At 41.5% G+C, this 26,404-nt stretch overlaps 1 protein-coding gene and 1 pseudogene across 10 annotated transcripts in view; one reads left to right on the forward strand and one right to left on the reverse strand.

The window, feature by feature from the left end:
* WDR33 (WD repeat domain 33) overlaps positions 1-24,310 on the reverse strand; it is a 101,799-nt gene extending 77,489 nt beyond the window's left edge. For 5 of the 9 annotated variants that reach the window (XM_081142012.1, XM_081142008.1, XM_081142016.1 and 2 more), the window contains exon 1: positions 24,108-24,283. The gene's annotated coding sequence lies outside the window, so the exon portion shown is untranslated. Of the gene's footprint in view, positions 1-8,122; positions 8,250-15,945; positions 16,033-24,107 lie in introns of those variants that run through there. The other 4 variants (XM_081142009.1, XM_081142013.1, XM_081142011.1 and 1 more) reach the window with 4 other exon arrangements.
* On the forward strand, positions 12,676-13,548 carry LOC308559434 (spermidine synthase pseudogene; annotated as a pseudogene). Its single transcript has one exon. The product of its transcript is annotated as a spermidine synthase pseudogene (transcript).
* Positions 24,311-26,404: the final 2,094 nt, after the last annotated feature.

Genomic DNA, 26,404 nt, shown 5'->3' on the forward strand with positions numbered 1-26,404 from the left:
TTACTGATGTCAAGTAATCTTTGATACTTCAGAGTTAAAAAAAAAAAAAAAAATCACTTTCTCTTGGCTGTTTCTATATATTTCATTTTCTTGATTATTAATAAGGCTGAGTACTTCTTTTCCATTTTATTAACCAATTTTATTCCCATCCCCAGGTATACTGTCCTTTCATGTCTTATGCATCTTGCTTTTGGGAATAAATCTATATTTAGGTCTTTGTCACTTGCCTTCCATATGACTAGGTTCAGGGAAAAAATTTCCCTACACGTTTTTGTTTGAATTTTGAATTAAAAAGCATACTTCTTGCCCAGCCAGAGTAACTCAGCGGTTAAGCCTGGATTGACCTGTGATCCAGGAGATCGAGGTCTGGTTCCCAGTCAGGGCACATCCCAGGTTGCGGGCTGGATCCCCAGTAGGGGGCATGCAGGTGCCAATCCATGACTCTCTCTCCCCCTCTCCCTTCCTCTCTCTGAAATCAATAAAAACATATTTAACAAAAAAAAGAGCATACTTCTTATATCCCAGGAGTTAACAACAAAGCTTAATAGGAAAAGCACTGTTTCCCTGTGCTCAAACTACAATATATCCTCCTTAATCAAGATTCCACATTTGCAAATTTGCCTACTCACTAAAATTTATCTGTAGCCCCAAAATCAATACTTGCAGTCTTTGTAGACATGCAAGGGCAGCAAAAATCTGAATCACCCCAAGCTCTTTTCAGGCTAAGGACTAATCAGCTGGCACTCTGCCTTCTTGTTTCCGCTCTCATACTGTAAACAAGTGTCCTTTTGCAGTCTATCGTCATGTTTTAGACAAATTTGTGCTTTTTATTGATGACTTTGCTGCTTAAAATGGCACCCAAATGTGCAGTGCTGTCTAGTGTTTCCTAAGCACAAGAAGGTTGTGATGTGCCTTATGGAAATAAAAATAAGGTTAGACAGGCTTGGTTCAGGCATGAAGTGTAACTACTGCTGTTGGCCACGAGCTCAAAGTTAATGAATCATTAATATACATTAAATAAGGTATCTTTAAACTGAAACACACATAAAACAAGCCTATGTTTTGATTGGTTGATGCAAATGTTGTCACGAGAGGCTCCCAAGAAACTAACCCTGTATTTCTCTAGGAGGAACAGTTCAGTGTTTGCAGTAACTTTATAGAACATAACTACCATGAGTAACTAGGATTAACTGGGGTTGGCAGCACTAACTAGTCACAAGAAAAAATAATAGAATTGGATGGTACACACAGTACAAGGATATTCTCATTCTCTTTTTAAATTTCCTTCAACTGTAGAAGCCCTTCCTCAAGTCACATCTAAGAAGCAAATTCAAAATATACAGCCAAGTTGTACCACTCTAATACCATTCATAACTCCTCCACAGAATCCCTGAACCTTGAGCAATGGAGTACAATACCATCAAAGTGCAAAGAACAATGAACTAGGGAAGCCAGGATTCTGTTTAAGGCTCTGGCAACTTCCTATGCTACCTTGAAGAAATTCTGACACCTCTGGGTCTTATTTGCTCGATCTTAAAATGATGGAGCCTGGCCGGGAGTGGCTGAGCGGTTGAGTGTCGACCTAGGATCCAGGCGATCGGGGTTCGATTCCCGGTCGGGGCACATGCCCGGGTTGCAGGCTGCAGCTGATCAATGACTCTCTCATCACTGATGTTTCTATATCTCTCTCTCCATCTCCTTTCCTCTCTCTGAAATCAATAAAGATATATATATTTTTTTTAAATGAAGGAACGGGATTAAGGACTATTAACATCACTCAATACTTAAAATTTGGAAAGCACAAAAAGATTATGACTTATAATCTTGTATGTGACATTCAAAAAAACTATTGCTACTTTCAAACCACATTGCAATTGGCTGTGATTTCCAGAAAGCACCTTTTATATATTTATATATTTATAAATTTCAGAAAAGTATTCTAACTTTAATAGAGATCCATGTAGACAACTAAAAAAATTCTGTCTTGCAAAAAAATCAATTCAGTTCAAAGGCACAGGCAATCAGAGAAAAGACAAAATAAATTACTTCTGCCTATTTTATATCATGAACTTTTATACAATCATTAAAATGTCTCTGAAGTAGTTTAAACAAAAAACTTTACATGATCTAAAGCTATGTGAAAAATTAGACTGTAAAATAAAAATTACATTTTCAAAGAACCGTGTACTTTAATGTAAAAGTCAAAAAATGGAAAGGAACACATAAAAAGGTGACAAAGTGTGGAATTACGGCAAAATCTTGCCATTTTCTTTATACCTTGGGTTTTTCCAAGTTGTCCATAACAGATATGGATTACTTTTATAAAGACGCATAAGTGTTTTTTTTAAAATGTTCTTCTAAAATCGCTAGCTTTGCCAAATACAGTCATGTACCATATAGCACATTATTATTCAATAAATAATGGACCATATAAAAGACGGTGATCTCCTAAGATTACAACATATGAAACTTGTAATAGATATATATTAAAATATATGCTAACAGAAAATCACCAATGGAACACCCAGCAACACTTGCTGCAGACAGGCTCCACTAATGGATGCTAAAATTAGTGAGCAACAGTTTGAGAAGAAACAGTGTATTTACATAGTTTCAAAGTATCTCCTCCAAGATACATATTAATTACAAAGGAAAAAACAGTAAACATACAGAGAAAAGGTCCAGCAGACACAGTATTTACTCAGAACGAAAAATTTTGTTTCTGTATCACAGGCCATGAGCTAGAAGTTTCACCATACTGGAAGGATATGTTTAGGACAGCCTAACTTAAAATACAAAATAAACATTTTGATGTGGGAGAACCACCACAAAGATGCACGAAGAGCCCCGCCAGCATGGCTCAGTGGTTGAGCATCGACCTAGGATCCAGGAGATCGCTGTTTGATTCCTGGTCAGGGCACATGCCGGCGTTGCAGGCTCCATCCACAGTGGGGGGCATACAGGAGGCAGCCGATCAATGACTATCATTGACGTTTCTCCCTCTCTCTCTCCCCCCCTTCCTCTCTCTGAAACCAATAAAGATATATTTTTTAAAAAGAATCACAAAATGATGTGGTCCATTCTCCAGAATAACTATCACAGAGAGCATTAATCTAACAGCCCTCTAAGCTGTCCATCAAGAGACATGCCTCAAGACTCTTGTACAAAGTGATGGTTTCAACCAGCCCTAAATTAGGTTTGCAGAGCACAGAGGCTTGATTTGCAATTGAGATACTTACGTAAGCAAGTCTTAAAAAAAAAAAAAGTATACGTATGAAAAATAAAAAATGAGGAAGACTGCTGTAGTTAAACAAGACCAAAGAGACAACCAGATGAAACATGTGAACCTTGATTAGGCTCTGGTTTGAGCTATCAAAGACCGTTTGAACGTGAACCAATTATTACATAATATTAGGGAATTATAGCTAATTTTCTCTGATGTGATACTGCATACTAATATTGCATGCTGAAGCATTATGTGTCATGATGTCTGCTACTCTCAAATAGATAAAACTACGTATATGCGTATATGCATTTATGTAGGTAAAGACAGAATGTATTAGAAATTTTGTTTATCAATATCCATAAAATAACCTACTGGGATTTTCATAACCTACTGGGATTTTCACTGCACTTTAAATCTACAGATTAAGTTGGGAAGAATTCACATCTTGACAATATTGAATCTTTCTACCCATGTACAAAACATATTTTTCCATTTATTTAGATCTTCTTTGACTTTTTCATTAAAGTTGTGTAGTTTTCCTCATGTAGATCTTGTACATTTGGGCAGATTTAAAGTACATTTTTTGGTGCGAATATAGATGGCACTGTTTTTAATTCCAAATTCCAACTGTTCACTGTGGCTATATAAGTAAGCAATTGACTTCTGTGTATTTGTCTTGTATCCTGAAACCTTGCCGTAATTACTTAGAGTTTGATTCTTAAGATTTTCTACATAGACAATCACATCTTCTGTGAATAGACAATTTTAGTTCTTCCTTCCCAATATGTATACTTTTATTCCAATTTCTTGTCTTACTGAATTAGCTATGACTTCCAGGACAATGCTGAAAAGGAGTGGTGAGTGAGGACATCCCTAACTTGTTCCTGAGCTTAGCATCTAGTTTCTCACTATTAAGTATATTAACTGCAGGAAGTTGGAGATGTTCTGTATCAACTTGGGGAAGGTTCCCGTCTATGTATGTCCAGTTTGCTGAGCATTTTTATCATGAATGGGTCTTGAATTCTGTCAAATGTTCTTTTGCATTCATTGATATAATCATGATTTTTCTTCTTCACCCTGTTGGTGTGATATCCATCAAATCAATTCATTATTGAATTCTGAACCAGCCTTGCACACCTGAAATAAATCCCACTTGGTCGTAATGTATATAATTCTTTTTATTTATGGTTGCATTAGGTTTGCTAATATTTTGTTAAAGAATTCTGTATTAATGTTCTAGATATACTGATCTATAGTTTTCCTCCTATGTCTCTTTCTGGTTTTGGTATTAGAGTAATGCTGGCCTCAAGAATGTATTAGGAAGTGTTCCCTCTACTTCGGTTTTCTGGAAGAGACTGTCGAGAACTGGTATAATTTCTTTCTGAACTGTTTGGTAAAATTCACCAATGAACCCATCTGGGTCTGGTGCTTTCTGTTTTGGAAGGTTATTAATCACTGATTCAATTTCATTATCTCTCAAACTTCCCCATCATAAGCCTTGCTTAAAATCTTAAGATATACAAATACTGAGAACACAACAGGACAAAGGGCTATAAATGTATCTGCAAAATGCTATGGAATTATGGGTATATACCCAAAGAATTGAATGCAGATACACAAACAGGTATCTGTAAACCCATGTTCATAGTAATATTTATTATTCACACATTAGTTAAAAGATGAAAAACCACCCAAATGCCCATCAACAGATGAATGGGTAAAAAAAAAAAAAGTGTCCTGTATTCAATATTATTCAGCCTTAAAGGGGAAGAAAATTTTAATACATGCTACATGGATGAACCTTGAAGACATGATGCTAAGCCACAAAAAGATAAACATAGTATAATTCCTCTTATGTAAGGTTCCTAGGGAAGAAAGATACACTGACACAGAAAGCAGAATGGTGGTTGTCATGGGCAGGGGGAGGGAGGAATGGGCAGTTAGTGTTTAATAAATATAGACTTTCAGTTGGGAAAGTTGAAAGATTCTGGAGATGGATGGTGGTGATGGTTACACAACAATGTGAATGTAAATAATGTTACAGAAGTACATACACTTAAAGTGGTTAAGGTGCCCTGGCTGGTGTGGCTCAAATGGTTGAGCACCATCCCATGAACCAAGAGGTTGCTGGTTCAATTACAGGTCAGGACACATGCCCGGGATGTGGAATCAATCCCCAGCAGGGGGCATGCAGGAGGCAGCTGATCAATGTTTCTCACATTGATGTTTCTCGTTCTTTCATCCTTCCTCTTTCTAAAATCAATAAAAACATTTTTTAAATTATTTTTTTAGAAAGACTATAAAAATAAAATGAAAATAAAATGGTTAAAGTGGTAAATTTTATGTTAAGCATATTTTACCACAATTTTTTTCTGAAAGCTGTGAAATCCAGCAGGCACTCAGTAATATGTAATTGAACAAGTGGCTTTAAAAAATGCATACTGAAGGATTATTTTTTAAATGCTGCCTGGCCAGTGTGGGTCAGTGGCTGAGCACTGGCCCATGCACCAAGAGATCTCAGGTTCCATTCCCAGTCAGGGCACATGCCCAGGTAGCAGTTTACACCCTAGTAGAGGTTGTGAAGGAAGCACCCAATTGATGTTGATGTTTATCTCTCATCAACGTTTCTATCTCTTCCTCTCGCTTCCCCTCTCTGAAATCAATAAAATATATTTTTTAAAACTATACGCTATGGGAGTGAATGCTATGGGAAGAAACAAGAAGTAACAACTGGGGTTGCACAAATGTAAAACAAAAAAGTTTCAGATGAAGTAACCTATGAAATTATAAAAGAAGGGGTATGTATACCAGATGGAGAAGTGGAAGAGGGCAATTCCAGACAAAGAAAACAGCAAGTAGGAATAAAAGGCAAATATTTTTTCTTTTTATTTTAGTTGAGGTATAATTGACATGCAACATTGCATTGGTTTTAGGTGTACTTGAGTTTTTATTTTTATATTATTTTTAACATATCTTTATTAAAGATTAATTAATAATCTTTATTAATATATCTTGATTCCAAAAAGAGGAAGGGAGAGGGGGAGAGAGAGAGAGAGAGACAGAAACATCAATGATGAGTCATTGATCGGCTGCCTCCTTCACACCCCCAACTGTGGATCGAGCACACTGCCCTGATCGGAAATTGAACCATGATCTCCTGGATCCTAGGTTGATGCTCAACCGCTGAGCCACGCCCGGCCCGGCTACTTGAGTTTTTAAAAGTGGTTCATGAACAGAGTAGGATGAAGAGGAAACAGCAATGGAAAAAATTGGAAACCTAAGTTCATATACCAGAACTGGATTCTGAAATTCCTATTAGGCCAACCTAGACATAAATCTATCAAATACAGCAAGAAGCCTTAACTGAGGTCTCTGGGTACACAAATGGGTAAAAGGAATTCAATGACATCCCCCACCTTGCAGTTGCATGCAGAATTCTAACATGGACATTTACATTTTTTTCTGGGAAAAAAGCAGGGACATGGACTTTTGCACCAGATTCCCAAGGGGACCAAAAAGTATAAAAAGCACTGTTGTAGGCAATGATGAATCAATCATCCCAGAAATGTAGATAAAATCTGAATTTTAGGAAGATAAATTACCCTATGCAAGGTACAGGAGAGATTAAGGCAAGAAAACAATTTAAACAACAATAATACTCCAGGTACACTTGAGAATTTTTTTTTTACTACTATCTTTCATTACGTTTTTTACAATCTTTTTAATTTTTTACTAAAATCTGAAATTTTGACCTACCATGACTCTTCATGAACTGCCTTTCAAGATCTATCTTGCATAATGTATGCAACAAGCTATTTAACATTTCACTGTATAAAAATATATCACATGAAAATTATCAAAAAGGGACAAATTATCGACTTTAAAGTCCCTTTGTTACTTATGCTTAAGAATGACGCACCATCACTTACTGAGAAGCAAATTCACTCAAAAAAGCAAAAACAATACAAACGTTGGTTTGGTGTGAGAACAACCATCGTAGTTATACATTGATAGTGCATAATACTCTGATAAAGCAACTCCACTTTCCATGAATTTATCCCTACATATATGCTCATATATAGGCACAAACATTATATGTGTAAAGTTATCCAATGGCGCACTGTTTGCAATAACACACTGGAAACTGCCTGGCCTGGCGCAGTGATTAGAGTGTCGGCCCGGGCACCCGAAGGGTGGTGGGTTTGATTCCTGATGAAGGGCACGTACCTGGGTTGCGGGTCCTTCCTGACCCAGGTCAGGACATGCAGGAGGCAACCAATCGATGTGTCTCTCTCACATCAATGTTTCTCTCTCTCTCCCTACTCCCTCCCCCTCCTCTAGTCTCTAAAATATAATCCTTGAGTGAGAATTAACAAATAAACAAAAAAGAACAGAAAACACCCATATCCATCAAACAGGAAGCTAACATAAATCATGAAACATCTACACAACATATAGTATGCAACAATCATAAAGGAGGTAGTTCTACTTAGTATCTCCAAGATATACTGTTAAGTCAAAAAAGCAAAATACAAAACAGTGTATAGAATACTACTGTGCATGTGAAAGGGAATAAAAAGGGACAGACACACCTGTAAAAAATGTTTGCTATATATATGCCAAACTATCTCAAACAAACTAACAGCAATGATGCTACTAAACAGATGAAAGGGGACCAGAGGAAAGCCACAGAAAGGAGACAGATCGCTGTGAATCCTCTTGTGCCTTTATTGTTTTTACATACGCATATACTGAAAGAAGGAAGGAGGGATGGGGGAAGGGAATGGGGAAGGGAAGGGGGAGAAGGGCAGGGAGGACTTATAAAAGTAATGCTAATGACAGGAACTCAAGAGAGAAACTCATCTGACAAGAAAGGAAGAGATTGGAGCAATATACCTTCAAGCCATGGATTGCCTGCAGTCCCCACAAACTAAAAGAGAGGCATGAAATGGCTTTGCCATCACAGTCTCAGGATAGAATCAACTCTGAACACACCTGGATTTCAGATTCCTGACCTCTTGACCTATGAGAGAATATATTTCTGTTGTTATAAGCCAAGAAAAATTAACAACAAAAAACAAACCAACAAACAAAAACTACTGCTTCTAACTTTAGTGTTATGGACATGGTCAGACACAGAACTGAAAATGTCTATTCTAGACACAAAGTTGATATAAAAAAATAGTTGGATTCAAGCATTGTGGTTAGAAAATGTGGGTGAAAAAAACTCACTAATATCAACTACAATGAGTACCTGAAACACATGAGGGAGGCATTGGGCTACACACTTCGGCGTGTGTGTAAAATCTACCAAGAAACATTCTACCAAACGCTATGATTTAAAGGCAGGTTTAGATGCTGAAAATCATTATATTACAAAAATTAAAATATATAAAAGTATTAGTTGTATTAATTTTGAACAAAGTTAGAAGTGACAACCTAAGACCATAAAATAATGTGACCACTTAATCCCTGATGAAAAATTTTCCTGAATTAGGCTTTATTACCTATGAAACCATCATAATATTACCTCTCCCTAAAACAATGAACCAAAAATCCTTTTAAATTTATACTATGAAAAGATCTGGTTTTTGTTTTGGGCATTAAAATTTTTTTTAATATCTTTACTGATTTCAGAGAGAGGAAGGGGGGAGAGAGGTAGAAACATCAATGATGAGAAAGTCACTGATCAGATCGCTCCTTCAAAACCCTCACTGGGGATAGAGCCGGCAATCCAGGCATGTGCCCTGACTGGGAATCAAACAACAATCTCCTGGATCATAGGTTGATACTCAACAGCTCAGCATGCCGACCAGCTTGGGCATTTTTTTACATTTATTTTTATTGTTAAAAGTATTACAGATGTCCCCTTTTTCTCCCTTGACCCCTTCTACCCCGCCCACACACACACCCCAGGCCCTCAACACATTATTATCCGTATCCAGGGGTTAGGCATAATATCCATATAAACTCTTTGGTAATCTCTTCCCACCTACATACCTATCCCACCTTCTCTCTGAGATTTCTCAGTCTGTCCCATGCTCCTACCTCTCTGGATCTATTTTGTTCATTATTCATTGTTTATTTTGTTCATTAGATTCCACATATGAGTGAGAGCATGTAAAACTGAATCAGTAAGAATCAGAAAACCTGAATAGGCTTATAACAACTGATGAAATCAAAGGAGTAATAAAAAAAAAAAAACCTCCCAGCAAACAAAAGCCCTGGTACGACGGCTTGAGGGGAGCTTTACCAAGCACACTACTTCTTAATACAGCAGTCTCTTTAACATTTCTTACAGTGCTGGGTTTGTGGTGATAAACTCCTTTAGCCTTTTTTTGGTCTGAGAAGCTCTTTATTTCACCATCCATTCTGAACGATAGCCTTGCTGGATAGAGTAGTCTTGGTTTCAGATCCTTGTTTTGCATTACCTTGAATACTTCATGTCATTCTCTTCTGGTCTATAGAGCTTCTGATGAGAAGTCAACCGACAGCCTTATGGGAGCTCCTTTGTAGGTAACAGATTGCATTTCTCTTGCTGCCTTTAAGATGCTCTGTCTTGAATTTATGGCATTTTAATTATGATGTGTCTGGGTGTGGGCCTCTTTGGATTCTTCTTGCTTGGGACTCTGTGCCTCCTGAACTTGTGTCTTTTTCCTTCGCCAGGTTAGAGAAGTTTTCTGCCATTATTTCTTCAGACAGGTTCTCTGCTCCTTGCTTTCTTTCGACCTCCTCTGGCACTCCTATGATGTGAATGTTGTTATGTTTCATGTTGACCCACAACTCCCTTAAACTGTTTTTTCTTTTTGGTTCTCTGATTATTTTTCCTACCCTGTCTTCTAATTCGCTGACCTGATCCTCAGCTTCCCCTAATCTGTTTATTACTTCCAATGTATTCTTTATTACTGCTATGTCATTTTAAATTCCTTCATAGTTTCCATATCTTTTCTCATGCTATTGAGCACCCTTACAAATCATTCCTCTGTATCTGATAAATCTTTTTTTTTTTTAAATATATCTTTATTGATTTCAGAGAGAAGAAAGTAGAGGGAGAGAGAGAGAAACATCAATGATGAGAGAGTCATTGATCGGCTGCAGCCTGCAACCTGGGCATGTGCCCTGACCGGGAATCGAATCCTGATCGCCTGGATCCTAGGTCGATGCTTTAACTGCTGAGCCACGCCCAGCCAGGCTGTATCTGATAAATTTCTTATCTCCATTTCATTTAGCTCTTCTTCTGGAGAATTCTCTTGTTCTATCATTTGGGGCTTGGTTTTTGTCTCCCCAATTGGCTGCCTATTTGGATTTGTTTCTATGTATTAGGTAGGTCTGCTACAACTCCCACTCTTTTTGGAGGGTCTCAGGTGCAGGATAATGTCAGATGCTGTTTGTAACTGGCCCTGAGTACCCTGTTTGGATCTTTCGGCAATAAACTGCTTGTGGCTCCCTCTGCTGGGGGTGTGGGTGTTTGGAAAGGACTAACATGTACACCAAGGTCTGCTTCTCCAAGCCTAAGGTATAGAAGCAGATTAAGGAAAGATTCAAAGCATGCCGAGGTCCACATTTGCTTGCAGGTTGTTATTCTCCGTCACTTAATGAGCCTCAGGCTATAGACCACAGCAAGGCTTAAACTCCACAGGGTGGGGTGAGAGGTTTTCCAATGGGTGGGGCATTTGCTTCCCCCTCAGGCAAAAGCTTCCTGGATGAGAAAGTTGTCCTATGGGGGAACGACTCAGTACAGAAATCTAAGCTCTATCCCCAGAGCCACCAACCCTGGATTCTCCTCAGACAACTCTAGTCCATTCTGCACTCCCTCTGCAGGAGCCCAAGGTGAGTGGCTGCACATGAAACTTTGTGCACTGGCCTTTTAAGAGGGCGCCCGCATTTCCAGCCATCTCTCTCTGGCAGACAGAAATCCAGCTGCTTTTCACAGCCAGATGTTATGTGGGCACCTTTCTCAGTTCTGGTTCTCTGGGCTGGGGAGCCTGGCTTGGAGGTTAGGCCCCAGAGTCCTCAGTGGGAATCCCCCACAGCTAAGATAGCCCTGCAGACTTTAAGCTGCTGCCTGTGGGAGCCCAGCCAGCCCTTGCGCGCCTCCACACTTCCTACCAGTCTCTATGTGGTCTCCACTTTTCTTCCCTGATTATGAGGGTGCTCTCAAGCTAGTCTTCAGTTGATAATTCAGGATGTTTTTTCTGCATTTTAGTTGTAATTCCACTTTGGTACTGGGAGAGTGTCAGTGTGGCTTCCACTTAAGCTGCCACCATCTTGGAATTTCCTGATTTTTTCCCTTGGTTTTGTTTGTTTTTTTGTTTTGTTTTTAAATAACAAATACTAAACTGGTATGCAAGTGACCTGGATTCTGCAATAACTGTGTGACTACGAACAAAATTTTTTTCATTTTATAAAGAACATTAAACTGGTATCAGGTGACCTGGATTCTGCCAGAACTACGTAACCATGAACTAGTTTAATCTCCTCAATCCTGTTACCTTAAATTCAAACTAAGGGATCTAGATTTAGTGATCTCAAGAAACTGTAGTCAGTTTGGTTCAGTGATTAGAGCATCAGCCCCTGGACTAAAGAGCTCTGGGTTCAATTCCAGCCAAGGGCACAAACCCTGGTTGCAGGCTTGATCCCCAGCCCTGGTGAGGTGTGTGCAGGAGGCAAACAACCAATGTGTCTCTCTCACATCAATGTTTCTCTGTCTCTCTCTCACCCCTTCCACTCTCTTTGAAAAAGGAATGGAAAAAATATTCTCGGGTAAGCATTAAAAAAAAAAGTCGATTCTATAATTTCAAGATTACACAGGAGGCAATGAAGAATTTTTCAGTTTCATTCAGCTTTTTTTATTTTAATATACCTTTAATGATTTCAGAGAGAGGAAGGGAGAAGGAGAGAAATATCGATGATGAAAGAGTCATCATTGATCAGCTGCCTCCTGCACACTCCCTGCTGTGGATTGAGCCCACAACCCGGGCATTACCAGGAATCAAACCACAGTCTCCTGGATCCTAGGTCAATGCTCAACCACTGAGCCACAACTGGCTGAGCCAGCTTTTTTTTATTCTTATTTTTTTAATGCTCACCCTAGAATATTTTTTACATTGCTTTCAGAAAGAGAAACATCAATGTGACAGAGACATCTACTGGCTGCCTCCCACACAGTAAGGGCAAAGCCTGCAACCAAAGTATATGCCTTTGGCTGGAATCAAACGCAGGACCCTCTAATCAGTGAGCCAAAGCTGTACCCACTGCACGAAACCAGCTATGGCCAGCTCACTTTATTTAGATTTATGTTATACCCTTTTTTTTTTTTTCAATAATTTTATACTTTTTTACTCCTCTGGGCAGGTTAAGTGACTGGGTGGTGGGAAGGATCTGGTCTCATTTGTTCAGTGGCTTCCCCCCAGCTTGCAGTCCTGGATCCATGCCTCGTTTCATCAGCCATGGATCCTGTCTCGGCTACCTCTGGCCCCGCTACCATAATAAAGGTTGGTTTTGCGAGATGCGCTGCCTGTGGCTGGGCCAGGCCCTGTGGCCACAGGTGGAGCAGCTGCTACACCATCAGCACTCATGGTACCAGGATATTCTTGTCTCCCGCAGTAAGAGCTGTGGCAACGAGCTGGTGCTGGACAGGATGTTCCCAGCGCAGGGAAAGGGACAAGATCTCCTACCAAGAGATGATTGCCTTCCTGCCGCTCTGCAGCCAGCCCAACCCACACAAAGTGCTGATCATGAGGAGTGGGGACAGGGATGACCTGTGGGAGGTGGTAAAGCATTCCTCTGTGGAGTATGTGGTCCAGTGCAAGATTCACAAGGATGTCATTCAAGTCTCTAAGAAGTTCATGGGAGGCATGGCCATTGGGTACTCCAGCTCAAAGCTGACCCTCCATGTAGGCGATGGTTTTGACTTCATGAAACAGAACCAAGATGTTCAGTGGACATATCATCACTGACTTCTCAGACCCTGTGGGCCCTGCTAAGAGCCTGTTCAAAGTCTTAACAGCTCATGAAGACGGCCCACAAGGAGGACAGAATCCTCAAGCGCCAAGCAGTGCACCAGTGGCTGCACCTGGACTTCATCAAGGACATGCAGCACTTCAGGTTGCTCGTCTGGTTGTAGGCTATCCCCACCTACCCCAGCGACCAGATCAGCTTCACACTGTGTAGCAAAAACACAAGCACTAACTTACAGGAGCCCTGCAGCAGCTGCCGTAGTAGGTCAACAAATGCAGCTGTGATACCATAACTCTGACCTGCACCCAGCAGTCTTCATCCTGCCTGAGTGTGCCTGCCAGGCCTTGAATTATGTGAGCTAAGCCCAGGTGCCATTGCGTACATTGCCCAGTACCTCAAGCCAGGGAGCCCTGGACAAGACACCTGCCACACACCCACTAACCAAGTGTTACAGGCGCAGAATGCTGCCCAGTCTGCCCTGCTGGCCTGATTGTCTTTCTCTCACTGTGGTATTCAGCCTCTGAGCCTATACCAGCAGTGTACAGTATCATCTCTGCCCTCTGTCACCCATCACTCAAATACATGTATTTATTTAAAAAATTAAAAATTTTGTTTTTCAATTACAGTTGATATAGAATTACATGTTAGTTTCAGCTGTACAATATGATTAGATATTTATATAACTTACAAAGTGATCATCCCAATAAATCTAGTACCCATCTGATACCACATACAGTTTTAACAATATTATTGACTATATTCCTATGCTGTACTTTACATCCCCATGACTGTTCCATAACTAACAATTTATACTTCTTAATCCCTTCACCTTCTTCACCCATTCTTCTAACCCCCCTGCTATATGGCAATCAACAAAGTGTTCTCCTACCTATGAGACTGTTTCTGGTCTGCTTATTCATTTATTTTTTTAGATTCCACATTTAAGTGAAATCACATGGCATTTGTCTTTCTCTGTCTGACTTATTTCACTCAGCACAGTATCTACTAGGTCCATCCATGTTGTTGCAGATGGCAAGATTTCATTCTTTTTTATGGCTAAGTCATACTCCATTGTATATATGCACAACTTCTTTTTTTTTAAAGATTCTTTATTGATTTTTAGAGAAGGGAAGGGAGAGAAAACATCGAAGTGAGTGAAACATCAATCGGCTGTCTCCTGCACACCCCCTACCAGGGATTGAGCCAACAACCTGGGCATGTGCCCTGACCAAAAATCAAACCAGCAACCATTTGGTGCAACAGACAATACCCAACCAATTGAGCCACACGAGACAGGGCTATGTACCACTCCATTACCCGTTCATTTATTCATGGACATTTACGCTGCTTCCAAATCTCGCCTTTTATAACATGCTGCAGTGCACATAGGGATGCACCTATCTTTTCAACTTAGTGTTTTGAGTTTTTTCAGATAGATACCCAGAAGTGGAACTGCTAGGTACTTCTTTTGTCTCTCAATAAAATCCACTTTATCTTATTTAACTTGGTGTAAGTATTGATACCCCAGCGGTTCTGTTTCATCTTCCATGAAATACCTTTTTCCAACCCTTTACCATCAGTATGTATGTGTCTTTCAATCTGATGTGAGTCTCTTGTAGGCAGCATATGTAAGGGTCTTGTTTTGTTATCCATTCATGTCTTTTGATTAAACAACTTAATCCATTTGCTTTAAAGTAATTTGAGTGCTAGGCAGTTTGACTCAGCAGTTAGAGCGTCAGCATGCAGACTGAAGAATCCCAGGTTTGATTCGGACCAAAGGCACATACCTCGGTGGCAGGCTCAACCCTCAGCCCCAGTAGGGGCACGAGGGAGACAACCAATTGATGTGTCTCTTACACACAGATGTTTCTATCTTTGCCTCTCTCCCCCTTCCACTCTCTCTGAAAAGCAATGGAAAAAATATCCTCAGGTGAGAATTTTTTAAAAAAGTAATTTGATACATATTTATTACCATTTTTCTACTCATGTATCTCTTAAATGAGTCACTGGTCAGCTGCCTACTGCACGCCCCCAACTAGGGATTGAGCCCGCAAACCAGGCATGTGCCCAGATCGAGAATCGAAACTCAATCTCCTGGATCATAGGTCACTGCTGAACCGCTGAGCCACGCCAGCTAGGCTATTATTCATACTTTATACCTCTTTTTTTCCTTCTTCTAAATTAAGGCCCTTTAACATTTCTTAGAATACTGGTTTGGTGGTAATGAGCTCCTTTAGCTTTCTTTTGTCTGGGAAGCTATCTGTTTTTTGATTCAAAATTATAGCTAGGTAGAGAATCTTGGTTGCAGGTCCTTGCTTTTCATCAGGTTGAATATTTCTCGCCAATCCATTATGGCCTGCAAAGTTGAGAAACCAGCTGACAGAATTATGAGAGCTCCCTTTTAGATAACTGCTTTTCTCTGGCTGCCTTTTGTTTAGTTCTCACTCAGCCATAGTCCTCACTGGTTTTTACAGCCTGAAGTTATGAGAACGTCTCTTTGGGGCACTGGAACCCTGGGCTGGGGAGCCTGGTATGGGCCTGGGACCTCTAGCTCCTCAGGTAGACCACCACAGCTGAGTTATTCCTTCTGATATTTATCCACTACACCTAGGTGTGGGACCAGCCCTTTCCACATCTCTGCCCCTCCTACCAGTCTCAATGTTGCTTCATCTATATATCCTTAGTAATAAATGGTGCTTGTTCTGTAATTTAATTGTAATTTTGATGTGATTCTGAGAGAATTCAAGTACCACATTTACCTGCACCACCATCTTGACTGAAACCCACTGAAATGAAGTCTTGAAATTCCTCACTCCTGTCTTTTTTGTTGATGGCACCAAATATTCACAGTAGGGTAGGAGCTGCAATAGAGACTTCGCAATGTGAAGAACATTTTGTGGAAACACTGTAATGATACTCACAAAATCTCACCGAAAGGTTTTCTCTTTATTTGTGACTTGATTCTGTGTATAGTCACATTCCAGATTTTAACATTGTGAAGAAGTCAGTAAAAGCTGATGAGACCAGAGAAGATATGACTTTAGGTGGTGGGCACACAAAGCAATATAGAGATCTTGTAACAAGAAATCCACACCTGAAACCTAGAGGTTCATATAAACCACTGTCACCCCAATAAATTAAATTAAAAAAAGAAAAAAAGCTGCTGCTAAGATGTGAAAAGAAAGTAATTATCTTAAGTACCCATGGGGTTACTAAGGGGCCATGCCATTAATGGGGAAGGGAGAACCTGCTGGTCATCAAAGTTCCATGAGAGAAAAAAGCTTAGACCTTGTTGGTCTGTAACCATATGATCCTGGAGCAAATGCTTGCATTTACACGGGACACAGTTTCCTTATTTGCACAATGACTGTGTGGTCAAGTCTACAGAAATATTTTTATCATACTAATGTTCTTATCATTACATTCTTGTTACAACACTGGTATATATAGAGAAGAAATAAAACGATCATGAAAATTTCTGATAATCATGAACAACTGTTAAAAAATAAAGTATTTAATGACCCTTATTAGAGATGGTAAGAAGACCTTATTCTGGACCATCGCAATAGATCTAGAGACCCTATGAATGGATTTCACAGTGGGAGCCAGAGACAGGGTTCAACTCTGAATACAGCATGAGCAAGTGGGACTTTATAGCTAAAGAAAAGGATAGGAGACAGTGAATAAAAATTACTAAGAGGAAACATCTTAGTCTCCTAAGGGGAGTTATGGCTAAACTGACCTAACACAATTTTGCTGAAAACACGTCAGGGTGATCAGACTTTTTATTTGTGGGATCTGAAGGATGAGGAGCCTGATCAGATCTTGAGAGTGGGGGTTCAGGTTAAACTGCTTTAGCAGGGTTCTTGCTAAAACTGGATTTTTACAACGAAGTGCCCAAATGTGCTGAGGAGAAGATGGCCCTGACTAAAATTTGTTTCAGCAAAGAATGTTTGTAAAAACCTATACTATAAGCAGTAGTGGTGCAAGGGGTACCCAAAGAAAAAGAATTGGAACTTCACTCGGCTGGCATGACTCAGTGGCTGCACATCAACCTATGATCCAGATCACGGTTCATTTCCCAGTCAGGGCACATGCCTGGGTTGCGGGCTCGATCCCTAATAAAGGGTGCAAAGGAGGAAGCCAAACAATGACTCTCTCATCACTAATGTCTCTCTCTCTCAACCCCATTCTTCCTTTCTCTGAAATCAATAAAGACATATATTTTTAAAAATAATTGGATCTTCAACCCAGTTGGTCTTCTGCCTCCAACCATTCCATGGTAACTATTCTTGGCATTGTATTTCTAATCCGCTATTGTGCTGTATTGTTTGTTTCAACAGTCAGTCGTCTTTGGATACTGATCTGTCTTGAAAATCCTCTACTCTATCAGCTTTGGCAACATGCAAAATGAGGTCATTCAGCTTCCATGCTGGGTCTCCTTTTCTGCCTTCATCACTGTCATTTACAGAGTCTGTTTGTCCAGCCCTGGTGATTCTGAGATGCTGCCTCACCCAACTAGGAGACCACACAAACCATTTCCAGTGGCTTTTTGATACAAACAGCCTGTGTTGGTTCTTGTTTTGGGCTTTCCTCAAATCTCTCAAAGGTTCACAAACTCCAATCAAGCAGCATCTGGTTTTGGTATGCCCCATACCTCTTGATAAGTGGCCCTAGGCCAGGCACTAGGGGTAGCTTGCCTTGGTTTGCAGACTGGCCTCTCCTGGGCACCACCAAGCCCAGCACAAGTAGCAGCTATCTGCATATTGCTTTGTAGCTTATGCTGGGTGGCCACTGACAGGAAACAAGTGTCAGCTGATCTTGACCTGCAACTCGCAAGAGGCCTAGACCTAGCATAGCAAGTGGCCAGCTTCAGACTACACCTGAGCACTACCCAACCGCCTAACCACCTCCACCAGAGACATACTCAAAAGGCAGAATCACTGGGAACCAGAACCCTGCTGAAGTGAGTCTTGCTCTGTGGGGTATGACAGCTCCTCCCCTGTCGTCACCGTCATTCCTTGCAGCCAATCGGACTGAGAGGTAAATCTCTCCCAGTGATGTCCTGACAGTAATCAAGACTCAACTACAACAGATGGGCGCACCTGGAGCACCCAGATCGGGTGACTGGGGAGGCGATGCTGTGCCACTGGGCTCTATAGAACACCTACTACATGAGATCACTCTACCAACACTGGGAGACGTAGCGGTGCTGCATGATACATAAAATAAACAAAGGGAGGCAGCCAAAATGAGACAACAAAGAAACAAGTTCCAAATCAAAGAACAGAACATAAATTTAGAATAAAAAAAAAGATTGACTAAATGGAAACAGAAAAAATACCAGATGCAGAGTTCAAAACACTGGTTATAAGGATACTCAATGATCTCAGTAAGAACTTCAATAAAGAGACATAAACAGAAAAAATAGAGATAGAAAACAAAAAAGAACCAATCAGAAATGAAGACTATGATAACTGAAATGAAGAGTACATTACAGAAAATCAACAGTAAATGAAGCAGAGGATGAAATCAGTGATTTGGGAGATAAGGGAGCAGAAAACAATCAGAAAAGGAAACATAAGTAAAGAATCCCACCCAAAAATGAGGATAGTTTAAGGAGCCTCTGAAACAACTTCAAGCATACCAACATTCTCATCATGTGGCTCTCAGAAGGAGAAGAAAAAGAGCAAGAAATTGAAAACCAATTTGAAAAGACAACAGAAAACTTCCCTAACCTGGTGAAAATAAACTTACAAGTCCAGGAAGCGCAGAGAGTCTCAAACAAAATGAACCCAAAGAGGCTCACACCCACACACATCATAACTAAAATGCCAAAGGTTAAAGACAAAGAGAGAATCTTAAAAGCAGCAAGAAAAAGCAGTTAGTTACCTACAAGAAAGCACCCATACGACTGTCAGCTGATTGCTCAACAGAAACTCTGCAGGCCAGAAGGGATGGGCATGGGCACAAAATACTCAAAGTAATGAAAAGCAATGACCTACAACCAAAATTACCCAGCAAGGCTATCATTTAGAATTGAAGGTCAAATAAACAGATTCCCAAGCAAGAAAAAGCTAAAGGAGTTCATAACCACCAAACCAGTATTACAGGAAATGTTAAAGGGTCTTCTTGAAGAAGAAAAAAGAAAGAAAAAGATCAAGAACAGAAACAATAAAATGGCAATAAATACATATCTATCAACAATTGAATCTAAAAATGAAAATAAAAGAAAGCAGAACAGAAACAGACTCATACATAACTGAGAACATTTTGATGGTTGCCAGATGGGAGGCAGGTTGCAGGGATGAGTGAAAAAGGTGAAGGAATTTAGAAGTACAAATTATTCATAGCCCGTGAACAGACAATAGACAGGTAAAGGCCTGGTATGGGGTGGGATATGGGTGGAGGGTGGTAGAGGGGGACAAAAGGGGTGAAATGTAGGACATCTGAAATGCTTTCAACAATAAAATAAATTTAAAGTAAATAAAAATTAAATTTTTTTAAAAGATCAAAAATAGGAATGAAATGGCAATAAATATATATCTATCAACAATTATTTTAAATGTAAATGGATTAAATGCTGCAATCAAAAGACTTACGGTGGCTGAATGGATAATAAAACAAGACCCTTACATATGCTGTCTACTAGAAATTCCCTAGTCCGGTCAGCATGGCTCAGCGATTGAGCATCAATCTACGATCCAGGATATTGAGGTTCAATTCCCAATCACGGCACATGCCTGAGTTTTGGGCTTGATCCCCAATAGGAGGCATGCAGGAGGCAGTCCATCAATGACTCTCTCATCATTGATGTTTCTTTCTCTCTTCCTCTCTCTGAAATCAATAAAGACATATTAAAAAAAAATCCCTTTAGATCAAAAGAGAAACACAGACTGAAAGTAAAGGGATAGAAAAAGATATTTCATAGAAATGGAACAAACAAAAACGCTGGGGTAGCAACACTTATACCAGACACAATAAACTTTAAACAGAGGCTTTAACAAGAGACAAAGAAGGACCCAGCAATTCCACTTCTTGGTATTTATCTGAAAAACCCAAAACTTAGTACTAAATCCCTATGTACACTGTAGCATTATTTACAATATGCAAGATATGGAAGCAATGTAAGTGTCCATCAATAGATGAGTGGATAAAGAAGTGGGGCATATATACAGTGGAGTATGACTCAGTCATAAAAAAGAACAAAATATCATCATCTGCAACATGGATGGGTCTAGAGGATACTGTGCTGAGTGAAATAAGTCAGAGAGAGGAAGACAAATGCCATGTGATTTCACTTAAATGTGGAATCTAAAGAAAAAAAATAAATGAAGCAACCAGAAACAGACTCAGATACAGAGAACATTTTAATAGTTGCCAGGCAGGAGGGAGGTTTACAGGGATGGGTGAAAAAGGTGAAGGGATTAAGAAGTATAAATTGTTAGTTACGGAACAGTCATGGGGATTTAAAGTACAGCATAGGGAAATAGTCAATTATATTGTTATAACCATGTATGATGTCAGATGGGTACTAGATTTATCAGGGTAATGACTTGAGAAGTTACATTAATGCTTCATCACTGGGTTGTAAACCTAAAATATAAAATTCTGAATCAACTGTAATTGAAAAATAAAAATATATTAAAAATGTATATGGAGAACAAAAAATTTATGCTGTACACCTAAAACTAGTAAAATGTTATGTCAATTATACCACAATTTAAAAATCTAAAAGTGATGTCACCAATTAAATTCAAATCACTAACAGAAAAAATATCAAAATTTACTGAACACTTACTATATATTAGACACTTCCTTTCACTTTTGAGATAAGTATAATAATTAACAGTTTTATATGAAAGGAAACTGAAGCTGAGAAGTTTAATTAACTGACCCAGTATAAGAAAGCTAGTTACTGGTGAGCCTGGCATTCCAATCTAGGTATGTCTCCTACTGAAACCTATGTCCTTTCCAATACTACCAAGCTCTGAGAATTTATAGGCACTCAAATTATGAATATAAGGTACAATACAAACATTATGAAGTTAGTCACTCTACCAGAAGATAATAAAATGTTCAAGGCCCAGAAAAGATGAGAGTAATATGGGTATGGTTTTTCTTAAACGCATAAAATTTCCTGTATCTAGGACTAGTGTCAATTTTTTGCAATGAGGAGAGAAATGTTACCAAAGAGAAAATGTGTTCAATTAGCAAAGTTTTCAACCTGTAGCTCTGCCAAAGACAAAAGACAAAATACTTTTTCGTAAAATTTATTGTCAGTTGACTTACTTGTCACACAACACATTACAGCAACAGAGAAACTTTCCCCATTGGGGGAAAAAAATTAACATGTCTTATCAGCAAGTTTCGACACAAATAAAATCCTGGAATAACGTTTGGCAGAAAAGTAGGGCAATTTGGAATCTTAAACAACAAATCTGGAATACTTAAACAACAACTGGTAATTTTTGTTGTTGTTAATATTCACTTGAGGATATTTTTTCCATTGATTTTTAGAGAGAGAGTGAAAGGGAGAAGGGGAGAGGGAGAGAGAGAAATATGGATGTGAGAGAGACACATCAATTGGTTACTTCCCACTAGCACCTCCACCGGTACTGGGAGCGAACCTGCAACCCACGCACTTGCCCTTGACCAGAAATCAAACCCTCCGCCCTTTGGTGTGCCTGCCAATGCTCTAAACACTGAACAACGGTGGCCAGGGTAACTACTGGTAATTTTTTGGCATTTAATAAATATTTTGAGCCCAGCTGGGCGTGGCTCAGCGGTTGAGTGTTGACCTAGAATCCAGGTGATCGGGGTTCGATTACCGGTCAGGGCACATGCCCGGGTTTCGGGTTCGATCCCCAGTCGGGGGCGTGCAGGAGGCAGCCAATCAATGACTCTCCTCATTGATGTTTCTATCACTCTCCCTCTCCCTTCCTCTCTCTGGAATCAATAAAGATATGTTTAAAGAGAATGAGTGAATGAATATTTTTGACAGCAAAGATTTGCAAACTAATTAACACTACTTTATCTGAAAACACTTATAAAAGTCTTAATTTTTTCCTAAGCAACCTCACAGGAATTATGTAAATACCTTCATAAGTGAATAATTTTCACTAATATCTTTGTCAATGTATTTGTTGTAGTTATAAAGCTTTACTGTAACCTTATTTTCTTATTCTGAAATATGAGACATTTCAAATTTCAGCAACAGATAACATGTTTTTCTCAAAATAATACGAAAATGAAAAATATGGTCTTAATACTTAGCAAGAAGAGTTCAAAAAAAGCACATGAAGTCATTATTAAAAGTGTAATTAAAGCCTTAGGTTAAGTTAAAATTGTGATGGCAAAATCTGTCCTTTCAATATTTTTCACTAACCAAAGAATGCAAGATAAGTCATCACCTTCATAAATAAGAATTTATTTTTTTCCTAAAGCACTGTGACATAAGGCCACCTTTCTACCAAAACCCTTCCCACGAGTATAGAAAGATAAATTTTTCAGGAAAATTGGCAGAATACGAAACGTCAAGCCTCAGCAAAACTCAAATCCACACAGTACTTTTATCTTCTTCTAGGCAAGGAGACCAATTAAAAAATGCGAAAGTAGCCCAGCCTGCGGGGCTCAGTGGTTGAGCATCGACCTGTGAGCCAGGAGATCGAGGTTAGGTTTCCAGTCAGGACACATGCCCGGGCTGCGGGCTCCATCCCCAGCAGGGGGCGTGCAGGAGGCAGCCGATCAAAGACTTCATCAGTGATATTTCTATTTCTCTCCCCCTCTCCCTCTCTGAAATCAATAAACGTGGGTTTTTTTTAAAAGTGTGAAAGTATGGTAATAAAAGATCTATGTTAAGTGCAATTTAAAGTAGGGGGGAAATGCTGCCAGGGGAACAAGTAACATGTTTCCTTTCAACTACGAGTTTTGTTTGAATTAAACAGATCTACCACTGCACGTTAACAGGCAAAAAGGACAGCGTGCACTAGTGTACTTCAGTCAACACAGCGCTCCCAAGAGGTGTTCCTTCTAACACAGGCATTCTGTTCAGACTCGAATGTCTTCCAAAGTTCCTCAACAGTTAACTTAATGTCATCTGTGCAGAAATTACTTCAAAATATTCTTGCCAGGCTTTCTTCAAGTAATCCGTACTTTCCTAATTTGATTTACACAGACCCAACTACGGAATTCCCTATCCACTCGCCGCCGCCTCCTTTCTCCGGATGGGCCACTAACCACAAGAGCTACAACAAATTATCAACATTTTTTCCTTTTTTTCTTTTGTTAAAGAATGCTTTCTAAGAGCCTAAATTATCTAGCTGCCAGAAGGCAACTTAAAATCGGAGATATGGAGGGAGTTATAAAGGGCCTCTTGTAGGGAGCATGATTTAAAGCAAACAAAATAGGAATGTAACTATTCCGAAGGAGCAGGCTTTTGGCCTGTCAATCTACCTTATTCCTGTTAAAAACACTAATTACAAGCCACGATAATATCGAGGCTAAACCTTCCGCTTTTACAGGTTTCGCATTAACTTCCCGTGACCCCTTAAACCAACCACTCAAAGCCACACTCCGTTCAACTCTCGGCCCAACCCCTTCCACTCCGCCCCCAACCTCAGTTTCTCGCGCCTCCCTCCTCCAGGCCCCGCGTCTCACCGGGGCCCACCCTCCGCCGGTGTCGGGTCGCCACCGTCCCCACCCGGGCCTTCCTCCCACCGTGCCTTCCCTTCCCGGGCGGCCTCCAGCCTCCAGCCACCTCCCCTACGGCTCCGACCTGCCGGCCGACGCTTCCCCGCGCTTCCAACATGTCCCCAAGCGCCCCTCCAGGCCCCCCCAGAGCACGCAACGGCCGAGCCTGAAAATGGCGGAAAGGCCCCCGCCAGCTGCGGCGAGCTGCCCCGCGCTGCCCCGCACTCACCTTCGGCGCAGAGCAGAGCCCTTGACGAATGGCGAGCCAAGGTGGCCTGCTCACCGCGGGGAAGGTCTCTCCCGCCGGCCTCCTCTCTCCGCCCCTCTCAATCCCTCTCCTCCAGAAGAGCAGCCGCCATCTCCCCGGATTAGCCACCAAGCGCACGCCGAGCGTCAGCACGCACCGGCGTACGGCTTACGTCACGCGCGCCTGGGCCCCAGGCTCTAGGCCTGGACCTGCGCATGTGCGGAGGCGAGGCGGGGCCTGGCCGGCCCGCGCGGCCGGTGGAGCGCTCCCTTTGTTCCGGCGGGGGGGCGGGCTCGCCGGGGGGCGGGGGACCCCGGTCTGGCCCTGCTGGCTATCTCCGCGCGTGGGCCAGCCTTGCTGTCGAAAGTGCCGTTCTCCAAAATTTGAATGAGAACTTTGTTCTGGCCCGGCGGGCGTGGCTCTGCGGTGGAGCGTTGCCTTGCGGTCCGGGGACTCGCGGCTGGGCCCCGGGTCACGTGCCCGGTTGCCCGGGTTGCGGCTGGGTCCCCAGGGCGGGGCGTGGGGGGCGGTGGATGGGTCACTCGCTCTTCGTTAATGTTTCTCCTTCTTCCTCTCCCTTCCCCCCTCTCTGAAATCAATATATATGAAGAGGTTTTTGGTCTGAAATAATTTTTTTTTAGTAATTTTGTTCCGTATTAGGTTATGTGGACAACCATGCTGGAGAGTCAAGTTGTGGACAAGGCACTTGACCTTGCACAGTCTGCGTTCATCTGAAATGGTGGCTCCCACCAGAAACTTAAAGCACCTGGGTCCAGCGCGCAGTTGCCGGGAAGGGGCCTCCAGGGTGGAGTCTGCGCCCGGACCGAGCCCCGTGCAGCCCTCATGGAAAGTCCCACAGGCGCGGGGAAGCCACGCCGCGGCCACGCTCCCGGGAGGGTACGCCCACCAAAGGCTGGTGCAGGAACAGTCACGGCAGCCCTCTGCGTGCGACCGAACGACGATCGCCAAATCCCCATCGGCAGCTGTGCAGGTCGCCTGCGGTGTGGCCCTAGGACCGTCCCCACAGCCACAGGAAAGTTACCACCAGCGCCGCCGCCTGGGCGAGAGCACGGCCGCTGTCAAGTCACAGTCGAGCAAAACTGTCACCAAATGCCAGAGGACGCCGGGTCAGCCCACTTACAGGCACATGCAGCTCAGAGCACAGCTTCAAAACAAGCAAGCTGTCTTCTGACTTCTGGGAGATGCCTTGGCAACATGAATCCAAGAACCTTAGTACAGCCCTGCCGGCCGCCCGCAGCCAGCACCAGCCTAGGACCCGGGCGGCGGGCAGCCGGCGGGCTCCGCCCCCTGCGCCCCACCGCCTGAGCTCCGCCCCCTGAGCTCCGCCCCCTGCGCCCCGCCGCCTGAGCTCCGCCCCCTGCGCCCCGCCGCCTGAGCTCCGCCCCCTGCGCCCCTCCGCCTGCGCGCCGCCCCCTGCGCCCCTCCGCCTGCGCGCCGCCGCCTGCTCCCCGCCTCGCAGGGGCTGCAGGGGACGCTTACGGCTCCTCACCCATGTTTCTCTCCCCCCTTCAGCTCTCTGAAAATAATGCATTTTTAAAATCTTAATATAATTGTCTTAACTGCTATACTGTACAGCAGAAACTAATACAAAATAATGAATGTAAAAAGTTTTTTAAGAGTCTTAAAAATACATGTTACTTTTTACTCTAATCCTTCTAAAAATCTATCCTAAGAATAGTCTCTGAAATGTGAAAAAGATTTGTGAACAAACCTGTCAGTAAGGTAGTATTAATGATAGGAGAGGCAAAAAAAGGGAAGCAACTTAAATGTCCAACATCAGAGAATAGTTACGTAATAGCACATTGTTAATGTAAGAAACATTCAAATCTGTGAAGAATTTTTGTGTTTATTTGAGCAAAACTGTCACCAAATGCCAGGAAACAGAATCTAACCAGGTTGAGAGACTGCTCCAGAGAATGGCAGTTTTGTACACTGTTTTATACATTACAATCAAGAGAGGTAAGTGGGTTACATGAAATCCTCTGGTGATAGATTAGGGAGGCGGGAGAAAGCAAAGCAGGAAACCTCTGGGATTGGATGAAAAGTAAAACGATAGACACACACTTCTTTTACTTACAAGGGTGCAGGACAGTTAACAGTCAACAATTAACTCAGTAACAATGAGGGGATTTGTGGTCCCTGCAGAGCGGTGCCTGTGCTTTGAGGGGTCTGGAAAAAGGAAATTTCTTGGACATTCCAAAGATATGTTATCACAGATGCAAAAAGACAATAGACAGGCTCAGTTAAGGTAAAGATTG

This window comes from Miniopterus schreibersii (genome assembly GCF_964146895.1).
Source record: "Miniopterus schreibersii genome assembly, chromosome: 7".
NCBI lineage: Eukaryota > Metazoa > Chordata > Mammalia > Chiroptera > Miniopteridae > Miniopterus > Miniopterus schreibersii.